This window comes from Sarcophilus harrisii, chromosome 1, assembly GCF_902635505.1.
Source record: "Sarcophilus harrisii chromosome 1, mSarHar1.11, whole genome shotgun sequence".
Lineage (NCBI taxonomy): Eukaryota > Metazoa > Chordata > Mammalia > Dasyuromorphia > Dasyuridae > Sarcophilus > Sarcophilus harrisii.
Window position 1 is genome coordinate 395,794,014 of NC_045426.1, and position 15,767 is coordinate 395,809,780.

Genomic DNA, 15,767 nt, shown 5'->3' on the forward strand with positions numbered 1-15,767 from the left:
TGCTTATTTCTTTCTTCAGTAGAGGGAAGGCTCTCATTTTGTTCTTTTAATATGTCATGAATATTAGTTGTTTTAAGCTGGGCCCCACTCATGCTAGTTCTCAGGTAGTTTAGATTTGATAATGGAGCAAAATGAAATAAAAGTAGATTTACTTAGATATAGGAAGGTATAGCACCCTCCAAAATTTGTAAAGAAATAAGAGGGAAGGGATGGGTGAATGAGGAAGCAAAGGGTGAGGAAAAAAGAGAAGGGAGGGATCCCTGGGTAGGGGGAAGTGAAGTGATAATAAGCCAAGTTATAGAACAGAGTCAGCAGTGATATGAAAGACATATGTGTGTATGCAGTGTGTGTGTGTGTGTGTGTGTGTGTGTGAGTGTATGTATATATCTACACATGTATTCAAAATATATCTTTTCTTAACTGTAATTTGGGAATAGGCAGGATGAAGAGGAGATATGTATATGTCTATGTGTGTGTGTGTATATATATATATATATATATACATATATATATATATATATGTGTGTGTGTGTGTGTGTGTGTGTGTGTGTATACATAAATGTATCCTTTCTTAACTGCAGCCTGCTTGGCAATGGAGGGGGGGATGAAAGGGGGGGGTAAAAAAAAGATAGAAAACAAAAGAATAATTTACAAGGAAGTAAAGAAAAGATGGACACCTATGAATATATTTTTTGAAATATATATATATATATATAATATATATACTTTCTTAAATTAGTATATGATGTTATATATTTTCAGTCATCCCTCCTGTTCTGCTGGGCATATGGCAGTGTTCTCTTTTGTTTTGTTTCATTTTGTTTTGTATTGATTTTCTGTTTTTCTTTTTTATTATTCTGTTTCTTCAAATAAAATAAATTTCATTTAAAAATGTCATCCTTTTTTGAGGGGTGGCATATGAGAGGAAAAACAACTTTCTGAACTTTCCTGGGAACAGCGATTTGGTTATGGTTAGCAAAAACTGTAAGCTGTCTCTATTTTGTTTTATTCTCAATCATACATATTTTTAGTGATATAATAAGTAGTATAATATGGTGGGAAATACACTGGACCTGGAATTATGAAAGATGGGTCTTGATTGTTCTGATGCTTATTCCTGGTGAATTTTGGGCAAAGTTAAAGTCTCTAGACATCTGTTTTCTCATCAGTAAAATGAAGAGCTTGAACTAGATAACTTTAAGAATATCTCCAATTCTAATGCTATGATACAGTCTTTTTCTGTCACTATTTGAATGTAAATTATCACTGGTAACATGCTGCAGCCCACCAGGTACATCCGTTGCCATTTGAATCATCCACAAATGTGATTATTCTGAGATTGTGGTGTTCCATATCTCACAGCCATATGGCTCCCCTATTCAAGGTCAGTGTTATTCAAAGAAAAAATATTGGTATTTAAAAAAAAGTGAGTTAAGGGGAATTTAAAAACATAAAAGACAATGTGCTCTCTAATAGTTTTAAGAGTAAAGGGAATCATAATAGCACATAATGGCATGGCTTGTAACTGACTTGGGCTTGACCAATTTCCAAATAATAGGATTTGATTCAATTATTTCATAAGCCACTTCTGTTTCAGATAATCTTACTTCTCAAGAGACTTTACAATGTGTAGGTGATATAGGTGTCGATCAACAAGTTTTTGTTTTTGCTTTTGTTCTTTAGTGGGGAAGGGTCAAAAAAGTCAGTCAGCCAAAAAAAATCTCCTTTCCCAGGCTTCATTCATAACAGTACTTAAAATCCTTTCCATTAAACTCACTCTTCTGGGTTTATGCAAGGTTTCTGATATGCCCTTGTTAAAATACACATGTACAAATATATTATGCCTATTAATAATATTTATACTTTAGATAAAAATGTTAGGTTAACTAATGTCAATATATAGAAAAAAGCATCCTGAAAGAACTGGTGATAAGATACTTGATATAGAAAAGAGGCATAAGAATGGTTGAAAGCATGGGGCAGGAATGAGAATGGCAATTCTATATTGAAAACTACATTGTACCTTCTTACGTTGGTAAACTGAATGTTATGACTGGGTTAAGGACATTGAGATTTGGAAAATTAATTCTATAAAGAAGAAGCAGATTTCTAAAAATAGATCAGTGTGGGAAGGGAGTATTTCAAAGAAAAATTCATTTCATAATTTGGGGATGTATTTATTGTAATCCAGTGTATTAGGAGGAGTTTTGAAATTATTGGTAGAACTATTCTCTTTTAATATTATAAGGCAGAATATAGATTATTTTAAAATCTTGAACCTATTATATTTTAATGATTTAACCTGATTTAAGTAGGTAGAATTTCCATAAAAGTAAAAGTGAATCCAGAGAACTTCTGGCCAAGATGGCTATTTTAATGGAGGCAAATTCCCCAGCTCCTACATATCTACTCTAGCAAAAAATATGAAATTCTTGCTGTGCCAAGTAATGTTCAAGAAATTCAATAGGAAACTATAATGACTTCTATCTGAGAGTGTCTTTCCCCAGCATAAAAATACATTTAGAAGCTGTCAAGGTAATAGAAAAGGGGGCCGATTACTAATTCAGTACCAGTAGAATCAAATAAGTTTAGAGTCCCATCAGACATGTGTAGCTTGCAGCACTCTGTATCCAGAGGCAACAAAAGAATCACACTCTCAGTGAAAGCCTATCATAGTAAGAAAGCCTCAGGCCATGGAACTCGGAAGCCTCAGGTAACAATAGTTACTAGAACAGTAAAGCAATATTTAGATTAGGATGCCTCAGGTATCTTTGTGGTCTCTAGCACATAATTTTGTAAGACCATAGAAAATACTGGAGATCAAATGTTTCATGAAACTCTTATGCTGATTCTTTCAGTGCTATCATATGCAGTGATCTGGATCTGAAGATTTCAGTTGAGTAGAAGTGTCATCTTAACTTCATCTCCAACCCTTAGCTATGCCATGAATTGTTCAAAATAACAGGTCAGTAACCTTGATTTGGATTCATGAGCAGGGGTGGGGAATAATAAGATGATTAAGAGATGCAAGATGTAAGAATTGATTGATGAACGTTTTGAAATACTGATCTCAAAGAGCCAATATGGTTTTACAAACTTATGGACCTCAAACCTGTCAGTAAGTAGGGGGATGTCTGCCTGAAGCATGTGGAAACTTTACCTTTCAGAATGTGTGGATGAGAACAATATATTCCAAGGGCCATAAAGGCAGCTATAGCAGGCATTGTAGAGCACTGACTTATTAGTTGGCCCCCTTTTCTATTACCTGACAGCTTCCAGATGTATTTGTGTGCTGGTGGAAGACACTCTCATATAAAAGTCACTATAGCTTCCTGTTGAATTTCTTGATCATTAATTGACACAGCAGAAATTTAATATCTTTTGTTAGAGTAGATATATAGGACATGGGTATTTTGCCTCCATTCAAATAGCCATCTTGGCTAGAAGTCCTTTAGGCTCAGTCTATTTTATGAGAATTCTATCTACCTAGATCAGTTTAAGATAGACCAAACAAATTATCTTTTTAACATAGTTATAAAACAAGGGAATTTTGCAGATATAAATTGCCCAGCTCTTAGCTAAACAATTAACAAAGTAGAATATTCTTATAAAAATTATGAAGACATGAATAAGATGATATTATAATTAGGTGGAACCGGAACTCTTTCAATATAGCATTCCTCAGTACCTCTGTTCATTCCCTCCTAATCTATTCTTCCTCTTATTATCGTTGCTTTTTTCTCAATCTTTTTTCCCTCTTACTTCGCATGGTGTGAGTTTGTGCTGAGCTTATTAAAGACTGTTCATCCACCTTTGTAATTCATCTTCATCCAACTATCCCCTGTGACTCCAAGAAGCTGTAGCATACGCAGCAGCCACATCCCAGTAAATCATCTTGGCAAATAGGCTAAATCGGATTGAGAATAATTGACAGGCCTCAAATCTGTCAATAAATAGGAGGATATCTACCTGAAATATGTGAAAACTTTTTTCTGTCAGAATGGGTAGATGAGAACAATCTGTTTCAAGGACCATGAAGTCAACTATAGCAGATACTGTTAAACAGTGATAGCACGGCCAGACAACAAAAACACCAAAAGCATCTTTACTTTTATCACTGGACTTTGATGATTCAGGAAGAGAGAGGGAGACTGATGACTTTGCATATCTCTTTTTCACATAAATCTAATACACAGGCAAGTAAAGACATCACTCATGGTATCATTAGTCCTCTTCAAAAATGAAGGATGAGGGGGCAGCTAGGGGGCACAATGGATAGAGCCCCAGCCCTGAAGTCAGGAAGACCTGAGTTCAAATCTGGTTTTGGATACTTAACTAGCTGTGTGATCCTGGGCAAGTCACTTAATCCAAATTGCCTCAGCCAAAAAAAAAAAAAAAAAAAAGGATGAAAAATATATACAGTAATCCCTTCCCAATTATGGCTTCCCTCAATTGCATTTTTGATATATTGTAGGTTACCATGCAATCAGCAGATGACACAGAAAAAAAATTAAGAACCTCAGCAATGAACTATGTTCATAACATTGCACAATATCATCCCAAAATTTACAGTAAGGTACTATAAAAATTCCATTAAAAAATTATACTTCTTTTTTGTTATAAAGGGAGGACAAAAAGTTTTTTTTGTGTATATTCTCCAGATCATAGGTGTCATAGGGTCGCCCATCCCTAACCTTCACAATGTGAAAGGAATAACTGTACACTTCCCTCCCTGAACCAGTTAAAAACAGTGTGAAGTTGAAGCCTGGCTTTCTGTCCCATTTCTTCTTCTAAAAAAAATTTCACCATTTTTTCTTCCCCACCCCCATTCTCCCAGTGCATTCCCCTTTCTCATCCCTCTATTCTTTTTTTAAGATCATCCCAAGATAATAAACCCATTCATGCCATCTAAGTAAATTCCTTCTAATTGCACTAATGATGATAATTTTAAAAGTTACATGAGTCATCTTTCCAATTGGAAATGTAAATAGTTTAACCTTACTAATTCCCTTATGGTATTTCACTCATGTTTACTTTTTTATCATCCTCTTGAGAATTTTATCTAAATGTCAAATATTTATTCAGCTTTCCTCTTCATCAGAAATGGTAGAAAGTCCTTTATTTCATTATTTTTTTTCCCTTTAGGATTATACACAGTTTTATTGGATAGGTTTTTATTAGTTGGAATCTTAGTTTTTTGCCTTTTGAAAAATCATATATAAGCCCTCTGCTCCTTTAGCATGATAACTGATACCTCCTGTATGATCCTGATTATGGATCCATAATAGTTGAATTATTTCTTTCTTGCTCTTTGTAGTATTTTCTCCTTGACTTGGGGGTTTTTGATTTTGGTTATAATAATTTTTGGATTTTTAATTTAGAGATTTTCTTTTCAAGAGTAATTGATAAATTCTTTCAATTTCTAACTTTCTCTGAGATTCAAAGATATCTGGGCAATTTTGTAATTTTTTAAGATGTTTTGCTGAGGCATTTTATTTTATCTTAACTTTCAGTAATTAAATGATTCTTAAATTTTCTCTTCTTGATTTTTATATTAGTTATTTTTCCTATGAGAATTCAATTTTTCTATTGCTTTTAGAATTTTGACTGTTTTATTGTTTCTTGATGTGTTATGAAATCATTAGCTTACATAAGGCCAATCCTAATTTTAAAGTGTTATTTTGTTTAGTATTCTTTGTAACTCTTTTACAAAAGTTTTGATTTTCTTTTCAAAATTTTCATAATTATATAAATTTGTTTTCATAATGCTTTGGGCATTTTTCTTGTCTGACCATGCTCTTAGTTCCCCACAGTAGCTGCTTTAGCTGCCTTCCTGGCCCTTGGAACATATTGTTTTCATCTACCCATTATGATAGGGAGAGTTTTCACCTACTTCTGTTAGAGATCCTCTTACTGACAGGTTTGAGGCCTGTCAGTTACTCACAATCTGGTTTAGTCCATCTGCCAACATGGTTTACTAGAAGGTAACAGGTGCATGTGCTACAGCTTCTTGAAGGCACAGGTGAGATGGGGATGAAGATGGATAACAAAGGTGAATTTCACAATTTTTTTGCTTCTTCCCCTCCTGCTCTGGGTCTTCTAGGAATTCTTGTTGGATTTGGATCCAATCTACATATAAGGCAGCTTCATATATAGGTGTTTTTAAGTCATTGGCTTCTGACTTTGTATATTGAGTCTCCCTGCCTCATAATTGATTATATGATTGTTTTATTTTTCATTGATTGCTTTGGATTTTATGCTAAAGTTAGACTCTGCTTATCTCTAGGAGTATGTCTGACTTGAGCTTTTCTGAATTTTATATCCTTTTGCTTTCACAGCTTTATCTTGGATATTGTACATTTGTAGTATTTCTCATGTGGTATGATCCTTGTTCTAAGCACAGAAAAGGATCTTGATCTTTTATAATCAAGATCATACTTCTCTACCCTGGAACTGGAATACCCTGGAATTTAGTAATGGTGAGAGAACTGCTAGATAGCATCCATTCCTTCATGCAGTGATCTGGGATGTTCTGGGATCTCTTTCTCACAATGTATCAATTCCCATTCTTGAGCCATGATCCTCCACCACAACTCACAAATAATGCCACTTCCACAGCACTTTGCTTTCTGCTGTGTCAGTGTTCACTGTATCCCAATGTCCACAAACAGGTTTTTTATCTTTCTAAGCTGGCCTGGGCAGGGGAAATTATGTACTTTTACTTTTTTTTTTTTTTTTTTTTTTTTGGCTTTCATGCACTCAACTTTTCAGAACTTTGTTTTGTCATCTTCTGGGAGAGTTTTAGTGGTAACTTTGGTAGCTGTGATTTTTTTACTTCACTGCATTGACTCCAACCACAAACCCCAAGCAAATGTCTAAGTTGCAGACTAGGTCCTGACTCACATTATTTGAGGGAATTTCTTCACTGACAATTATAAGAACAAAAGAAAAAAAGAGTCATGGCAAAATGCCCTGTTAATATATTATATATGTAATATAATATAATATAATAATAATATAGCTCCATTATGGTTTTTAGTAATACCTACAAAAAATAAGGAGTGATGATTTATAGTTACTATGATAGAAATAAAAGATTGTAGTCTCTGCCTCTAGATAGCAGGGAACTACTATGAAGAATTGGATAGTAAGTTGATAAGGAAGATGAAGAATTTCCCAGCAGCAGTAAGGAACCAGGTGAGATTTTATAATATAAATTTGTAGTTAATCCAGTCAGAATGGTCATATGATTTTCTTCACCTTTGTTTGGCAGCACATGTGTAGAACCAAAGGTGATGAATAGTGGGAATGCTTATAGGATGATGCTTGGTTAAGCATACTCAATATGTAAGGGGACTAGATATTCAAGAAAGGGAGATCATATTGATTTGACTTAGGAGTCAAGATGGAAGAAGAGTAGAATGTGTATATTTTAGTGTAGAGAGCTGAACAATACTCTATTAGCATATGCTTGGAAAATGGCCCAGCCCACCATTCTGTGCTGGCTTGATCTGTTGGTGTATAGAGAGATTTGGAGGAGGGATTAAAGGGTGGAGTAGGACAAGCCAGGGTGACTCCAGGAGGGAGAAAAAGAGGGGATTCCTGCATCTATTCCTCTCCCTTCAACAAAGAATAAAGATTCAAGGACCTTTGCTTATTGAGTCCAACTGATTCTAAAGTATCCAGGGTGCTAACTCAGTCTTCACATTTTAGTATAAATGACTTGGGAGAGAATTGAGATGTCAAGGGATTGGAGACAAAGAGTAGAGCTTTGTAAGGGAAGGCAGAAGGAGAGGTGAAAATCCAATAGATTGTGATTAGATAAGAAGAATTTCAAAAATTCTTGAATATAAACATTTGTGGGTGATGGTAAAATCAAGAATTGGAAGAGTGACAGATAGGTGAGTAGGTTGAGAAACTGTAGTTAAGTTATTAGAAGAAAAATAAATAATGTATATTAAAACCACATGAAGGCATGTATTGGGGAAGAAGAAAAATTGCAAGCTATACACAAAACTCATTAAGTAAGGAAGTAGAGTCTCCTGAAAAATGATAAAAACACATATCAGCATTTTCATTGTGGTGGTAGATATGAATAGCATTAATCTCAAAAGAAGATAACTGAGCAATGGAAGAAAGGGGAAAACTTGGAAGTGTTAAGGGTAGTAAGAGATTCCAACTCCAGTCCCTCTACCAGGAAACTGAAAAGAATTAATAATAGAGTAAAAGAGTAGCCAGGGAAACTGTCCTCAGGGGAAGCTAGGTTTCAGTAAAAACTAATACATTGAAGGAGTGGGGGGATATTTAAGTTAAAGGGAAGTTTGTTGCTTATGGAACAGACCTTCAAGAAGAACTTAGCAGAAGTATGAAAAAATTGTGGGGATCAGAAGGTTGAGGGAAATGGGAATGAGGAATTGTGTAGTAGAGTGTATGGAACAGTGTCTGGGTGATAATTTACACAAGTTCAGAATTTCTGGGATATTAAGAATAGTTGTGAGAGTATTTATCATTTTGTGGTTATCTACCTCAAGTAGGTCAGTAAGAAAAAAAAATTGGAGTAGTTAAATGGAGCATCAGCCCTGGAGTCAAGAGTACCTGAGTTCAAATCTAACTTCAGATATTTAACATTTATTAGCTGTATGACCCTGGACAAATCACTTAGCCACAAATGCCTCAAGAAAAACAAGAAAGAAATTTACTATATATATATATATATAACAAAATACTCTTGGAAACATATTTTGAGGTAGCAAACTAGTAAAATATATGCTTGCTGATCATTAATGGATTAATGAATTATGATTATGGTTTATGAAATGATGACCATTACAATACAGAACAACTTGTGAAGAATTGTATAAATGAACACAGACAGGGTATTCAATAGCTAGACCTAGAGAAACAACATAAATAGTGGCAACAATAATTAAAGAAAAAAACACTTAAAAGCTATTAATAGTAATGTAATGACAAATCTTGACTCCAGTGAACTAATAATAAGTAAACTTCTTTTAGTAGAGAGCTGGTAAGAATAAAGGTGTGGATATACTTTCATTTTACTTTGTTTATAGTTTTTTTTTTTTTTTAAATGAGAAAGCAATATATTTGGAGTGAGGACATTGGGAAATGATGTCAATATGAAACATGCCCACAAAATATTTTGAAAAATGAAAGAAGTATTGGATTTATGTCAGTCTATATGTAAACTTAGTCCTTCTTTGGACTAACCTTTTAACATTAAATTACTTTTTTTTTTCTGGGCTTCAGCTTTCTCTTCTAAATGGACATGAAAAATTAGATAATGTCTTAGTTTCCTTCCAACTGTAATATTTTGTGGTTTTCACAAATCTTTACAGAGTTCTTCAGTGAATCTCTAGAGATCTCTCTCCAATATTAATTACATCAACACATCAGTTAATAAAATTTGTTATCCAGTTCATCAAAAAGCCTTTTATGGTTAGTTTAGGTAACATGTTTAGTGCTGGAGTTACAAAGGAAGGCAGGAACAGTTCCTGCTCAAAGGAAATTCATTATACTTATTTTTATATTTCTATTCCAAATAAAATCAGTATTCACTAATATTTCTGCTGAAGATTATAAATATCCAGATTATAAAAAACTGCTGGAATTTAGAAATAAAAATTCATGTAATATTTTTTAAAATTATATAAGAAAGGGTTACAGAAGATTACAGAATTCACTCTCCCATCATCACTTGATCCCTGCTGATTTCTTAGTCAAGAATGCTATTACATCCCATTATTGGCCAAAGATTATGACTTTTCTTTCTTTATTTTTTTTCTCTCCTTTCTTTCTTTCTTTCTTTCTTTCTTTCTTTCTTTCTTTCTTTCTTTCTTTCTTTCTTTCTTCCCTTCCTCCCTTCCCTTCCTCCCTTCCTTCCTTCCTCCCTTCCTTCCTCCATTCCTTCCTTCCTTCCTTCCTTCCTTTCTTCCTTCCTTCCTTCCTTCCTTCCTTTCTTTCTTTTTTTTTCTTTTCCTTTTTCTTTCTTTCTCTCTCTCTCTCTCTCTCTCTCTCTCTCTCTCTCTCTTTCTGTCTCTCTCTCTCTCTCTCTTTCTTTCCTCTTCTTTTTAAAAATCACTGGATAATAACTGACAGCAAAGCTGTTATCAATGCAGCTCAGGGACCTTTCTGTCACCATCCCTGGGCAGTGCCAGGTATAGGTTAGTGCAGAATAAGCTCAGGGGAATCATATGAATAATAAAGTGCTACTTTTGATATCAGAAGTTTTAATTAAAAAGTAAAAGGAAAGAAGGAAAGACAAATATATATCTAATCAAATATTTTTATACTTAATGTATCTTGAAAACTCACTAATTTAAAATGACTTTTAATATATCTACTCTTTGTATAAAAAAATCAAAAGGTTTCTCAACATGCATCATTTTGAAACAGCTTTTTTGCTTTTGTAACACATCATCAAAATTACTCTATCATTGGCCTATGGGTGGCACAGTTACTGATGAGATCTATAGTGAGTGACATATCATAGAGAATATAATGGAACAAAATTGACTTTTCTGTGTACAGGAATTTAGATTTTTGTCTTTAAACTGATATATGGAGAGAAAATATTTTCTAACCCAAAAACTATATACTGTGGGAGCAGAAGAGTGCCATAAGCCTGAAGCACTTGTTTCTTGCTTTTAGTAAGAAACTAAATTACAACTGGGAAAGTTGTAACAGAAGCACTGGTTGAGATATATGGATACATGAATATATGATGTAACTAGAGTTTTTATAGCTTCACTTTGTCAGGTGGGATTAATATAGATATATCATTTATATTATGTACTTAATTCTCTCTGATTCTGCATTTCCTTTTTTTTCTATTCAAATACTGCTTTTAAAATTATTTTTTCTTTAATATTGCCAGATCTATTTCAAGGTAAAATATATATTAATCTTTTTATGATATTTTGGGTGTGGTTAGTCACTGCCTACCTGCTTATCTACTGATTCTATCACCATTCATATACTACTCTCTTTCCCCCATCACTAAACTTGATTTGTTACTTTTTTCTTCAGTATATCTAGGTAGCCTGAATATAGTGAACATAAACAAAAAGGCTATTGCTGTTGGGTAACTTCATTGGGAGATATGTGCATGTATATGTGATCTGGCAGAATTTATGGGTCTTCTGTTAACTCCTAAAGAGATACTTACATTTATTTGAAAAGGCAGAATCTTCAACCTTGTGTTGCTGCAAGCATATCATGGCTGAATAAGTTTGAAAAGTCAATTTGTTGAGTATTAGAAGTCATCAGTTATTTATTTTATAATAGCTAAATAATGTAATGAATATAATGTGGGGTCTGGAATCAGGAAGATTCATATTCAAATGTGACCACAGATAATTACTAGCTGTATGACTCTGGGTAAGCCACGTAACCTGATTTGCCTCAATTTTCTCATTTGTAAAATTAAGCTGGACAAGAAAATGCCAAAACATTCCAGTATATTTATCAAGAAAACACCTAATGCCATCTCAAATCTTCAGATGCAACTGAAATTACTAAACAAAAATTATTTAAATATTGTTCCATTTAAAATTGTTGATATATTAGAGATTATATGTATATATTTCTTATGTCACTCTATTACTATTATTTATATCTGTATATTTTTATCAATTAAATAACAAATAAAAGATCATATTGATACCATAGATGAATATATCTACATTGATATCTATATAATTAATTTGAATTATATGTCCATTTTACTTGGATGTACACCTTTTGAGTAAGTGTGGCATAGAAGAAGGAAGTGTTAAATTTTATCAGTACCTGATAAACTTTATGGAAATTAAAGAATTTCCAGGGAAATAGTGGCCCCCAAAACATAGGTTTCAAACCTGGAAAACCCTACCTCTTGAATAAACCCTCTTCCTTAGTTTAGACTTTATAAAGTGTATGGTGTTAGAACAAGAAAAGAAGTTAGACATGTTCAAATATCACCCCTATATTATGTAGGTGAAAAACTAAGAACCACAAAACAAACAAACAAAAAAAAAAAAAAAATTTCCTTCAGTCCTTTGTAGTTTCCTTTGAATTCTGCAGTGGCAGGATAGAGGAAAACGGAAAAGATATTAGAGAATCATACAATCTATAAACTTTAACTTGATTTTGGTACCTTAAATGTAAAGTGCTTATGTAATAAATATTGGAAAAGCTGAATTTTATTAATCTTGACTTAGTTCACATTATGAACTATGAATAATAATCTAAAAGAAAAAAGGTGCAATTCATGGAATGATGATTCACAGGTACTCCTTGGAGAGGCAAAAAAGGAACAGGAAAAATTCATTTTAATTAAATTCTAAAAGCAAAAGAAATTATATTTTATGGTCTTTTTGGTCCTTTCATATTGTAGTTTGGATGTTAAACATTTGCAAATATATCAACCTATGAAACTGAAATATATATCCTAATATCAGTTGAAGACTGGGAAGAGGTAGCAAAATTATTCAAATAACTCAATTATATCCTTCAAGTAAAATCAAGATACCTTTGGTATTCAATGATAGAAATTAAAAGGTGGGAGTAGGTGATGATAAGGAAAAATGTAGGGGGAAAAAGATGAGAAGAAAAGAATAAGAGGAGTTAAAGATTTGTAGATTATGCTAAAGTCTTAAGATTTTCTTTCTTCTCTTCTTCCTTCCAAAAAAAAAAAAAAAGATAGGTGCTGAATGTGATAAGCCCCCCCCCCCCAAAAAAAAATCACAAAAGTGAGATTGATTTAGCTTTATCTGGTAGGAAAATATCATTTTAAATTTACCATATTATATTATTTAATTAGATACTTCCTAACTCCATGTAAAATTTAAAATTCATTTAAAATTGTTGAATTCAAAATTCTTTTACCTATCTTTTGAAAACAAAGCTATACACACACATGCACATCCTCACATATACACACGCACAAATTCTCTATGTAGAGAATTTATGCAAAATAAATCCCGTAGTTCAAAAGGGAAAAAAAAACACAAAATAAGAAAAATAAAGCAAAAAGAAATATGCTTCAATTTGTACTCAGTTCATCAGTTTTTTTTTTTTCTCTTTAAAGATGGATAGCATTTTTCCATAATTGATCTTTTGGAATTTTCTTGGATTATTGACTGGATAATTATCTGTCTTTTACAGTTGATAACCCTTATAATATTGATGTAACAGTGCTATATCACATAGGATACTCCTCCATTTCTGAATTGATAGGCATCCCTTAATTTCCAGTTCTTTACCCCAACAAAAAGCTGTTATAAATATTTTTGTATAAATAAGTCTTTCTCCCTTTTCTTTGATCTCATTGGGATACAGACCAATACATTGATATATTGCCAGGTCAAAAGTATGTGGTTTGATAGCCCTTTGGGCACAATTTCAAATTGCTCTCCAGAATGATTAAATTAGTTTGCAACTCCACCAATAATTTTTCTGTGTCCCCTTACACATTTCTCATGCATCTTTTCTGTTATGTTAGACAATCTGAATAGATGTGAAGAAGTATCTCAAAATTGTTTTAGTTTACAGGTCTCTAATCAATAGAGATTTAGAACATTTTATGTGACTACTGATAACTTTAATTTCTTCTTTTTAAAACTGTTCATATCCTTTGGCCATTTATTAATTGAGAAATAGCCTCTTTTTTAATAGACTTGGGTCAATTCTCTATATATATTGAGAAATAAGATCCTTATCATAAAAAGAAAATGTCATTATGGATGTCAGGATCATACTTTAATCAATTGTGCTCCTTCAGAATAAATTGTCAGAGCTAAGAATTGATATACAAAGAGCTATCTTTTAAAATACTAATATTCTACTGGTGCTTAATGATAACATCATTTTTTTTCCAAATCATGGAATATAACCAGTTTTTAAAAAATCAAACATCAATATATAAAAGCAATGGATAGCACAAGTTGAGTCTGAGTCCTTTCTAAAATATAGGTAGTAAGGAGATCTTTAAGGAAAAACTGGAACAAAAAGATATCGGGGAAATGCATGACAAGAAAAGAAGAAGGAATAGACATGTGATGAGGGCAAGGGATAAAAAGTGTACAGTGTTCTGAGTGTATCTTGATGTCAGGACAAAAGATGAAAATGTTCAGCTTTTTAGGTAGATTCTGTTAAAATTGTGTGAGGTATAGTCAAAAGTTAACACAAGATAGACAAAACCATTATAGAACCATTTGAGCAATTATTGCTTGCAGACAAAAACACACCAATGTCATGAGATATGAAATACACTATTTATTTTTATTTTTTGAAATTGAAAACTTTCACCTGAACAAAATTGGTGAGCAAAAAGAAACTGTCAATTGGTGGGGTTAACATTTCATGAAATGTCTCTGATAAAGCTCTGATATTAAACACATTTTTAAAATTTTACACATATATGTATACATGTGTATATACACATGCATCCATGAATGTGTATTTCTATGTGTATATATATACATAGATTTATTTATATGTACACAGAACAGAGAAATATAAAGTCAAAACACATGATCAATATTTTATGAAAAAAGACAAAATCTGCCAAGGACTACAAAAATGATTGCTACAAATAAATAATATTACTTTGAAAATAATACAGTTCAGAGGTTTTGTTTTGTGTGTGTGTATATATATATATATATATATATATATAGTAAATTAACAATTATAACCTATTTCAAAATATGGAAAAAATTATTGCTAGATTGGCTGCAACAAGATAGGGATACTAATACACTACTGGTAGAATTATGAAACGATTCCTTCATTTTGGAGAAAAATTTTGATTTTTTTAAAAGTAACTAAACCATTTTTACCTTTTGTTCTTGCCATCTGAATTGCTGCGTTAACAATGAAAGAATTTCAAAGATAAAAAAAAATTCTCCAATTTCCCTAAAATTCATGCTATGATTTTATGGTAGGAAAGTTAGTTCTAATCAGTTAAAGAATGGTTAAATATATTATATTATAATAATTCAATATTAAATCATATTAAATGATGAATATAAAGACTTTGGGTAAACATGAAAAATATTTCTATGAATTCATACAGAAAGAAATAAACAGAACCCAGAAAATAATTTAGTCAATTTCTACAATGAAGAAAATGAAAATAAAACAAAGTTTAATGCTATATAATAATAATAATCAATTTGGCCCCAAAGAGGAGGAAATATCACTCTTTCCTTTTGTTAAAGACAAGAATATGCTAGAAGTTGACTAGGTTTTAAAAAAGAAACAAAAAACAAAGTATTTTTTGGGAATAACTGCTTCCCCTTTTTTTTATAAGAATTCATGGGGGAAGAAGGGCAATGGTAAGAGCAAGAGGAGTTACATACTTGAAAATGAGTTAGGATTTACATAGTTCTTTAAGTTTTTCTGTGAACTTTACATGTTATTTCACCCCTCTTGTCTCTACTTAAGAACTCAAGGTGGGAGCAGCTAAATTGCACAGTGCATCGAGCACCAGCCCTGACATCAGGAGGTCCTGACTTCAAATCTGGTCTCAGACACTTAACATTTTCTAGCTGTGTGACTCTGAATAAATCACTTAACCCCAATTTTCTCAGAAAAAAAAATCAAGGTGAAGGACATCTAAAGGATACAAGATTTAGGGTTAGCCCTACTGTCTGATAAGGTATTTGTTAAAGGAGAACTAGAAGCCAATGACGTTGGAACCTAGAGTTTCCACTCCCAACCCTTCTTTTCTATATAAATCAAGATAATTCTTGAGGTTTAGATGA

The 15,767-nt window shown here is 32.5% G+C and overlaps 1 long non-coding RNA gene across 2 annotated transcripts in view; it reads left to right on the plus strand.

Moving 5' to 3' along the window:
* The first annotated feature begins 2,727 nt into the window (after positions 1 to 2,727).
* The window catches only part of LOC116421267, an 82,682-nt gene continuing 69,642 nt past the window's right edge, over positions 2,728 to 15,767 (plus strand). The window contains exons 1-2 of one of the 2 annotated variants that reach the window (XR_004231570.1): positions 2,728 to 2,765; positions 2,859 to 2,965. This is a non-coding gene — a long non-coding RNA (uncharacterized LOC116421267). The other variant, XR_004231568.1, reaches the window with a different exon arrangement.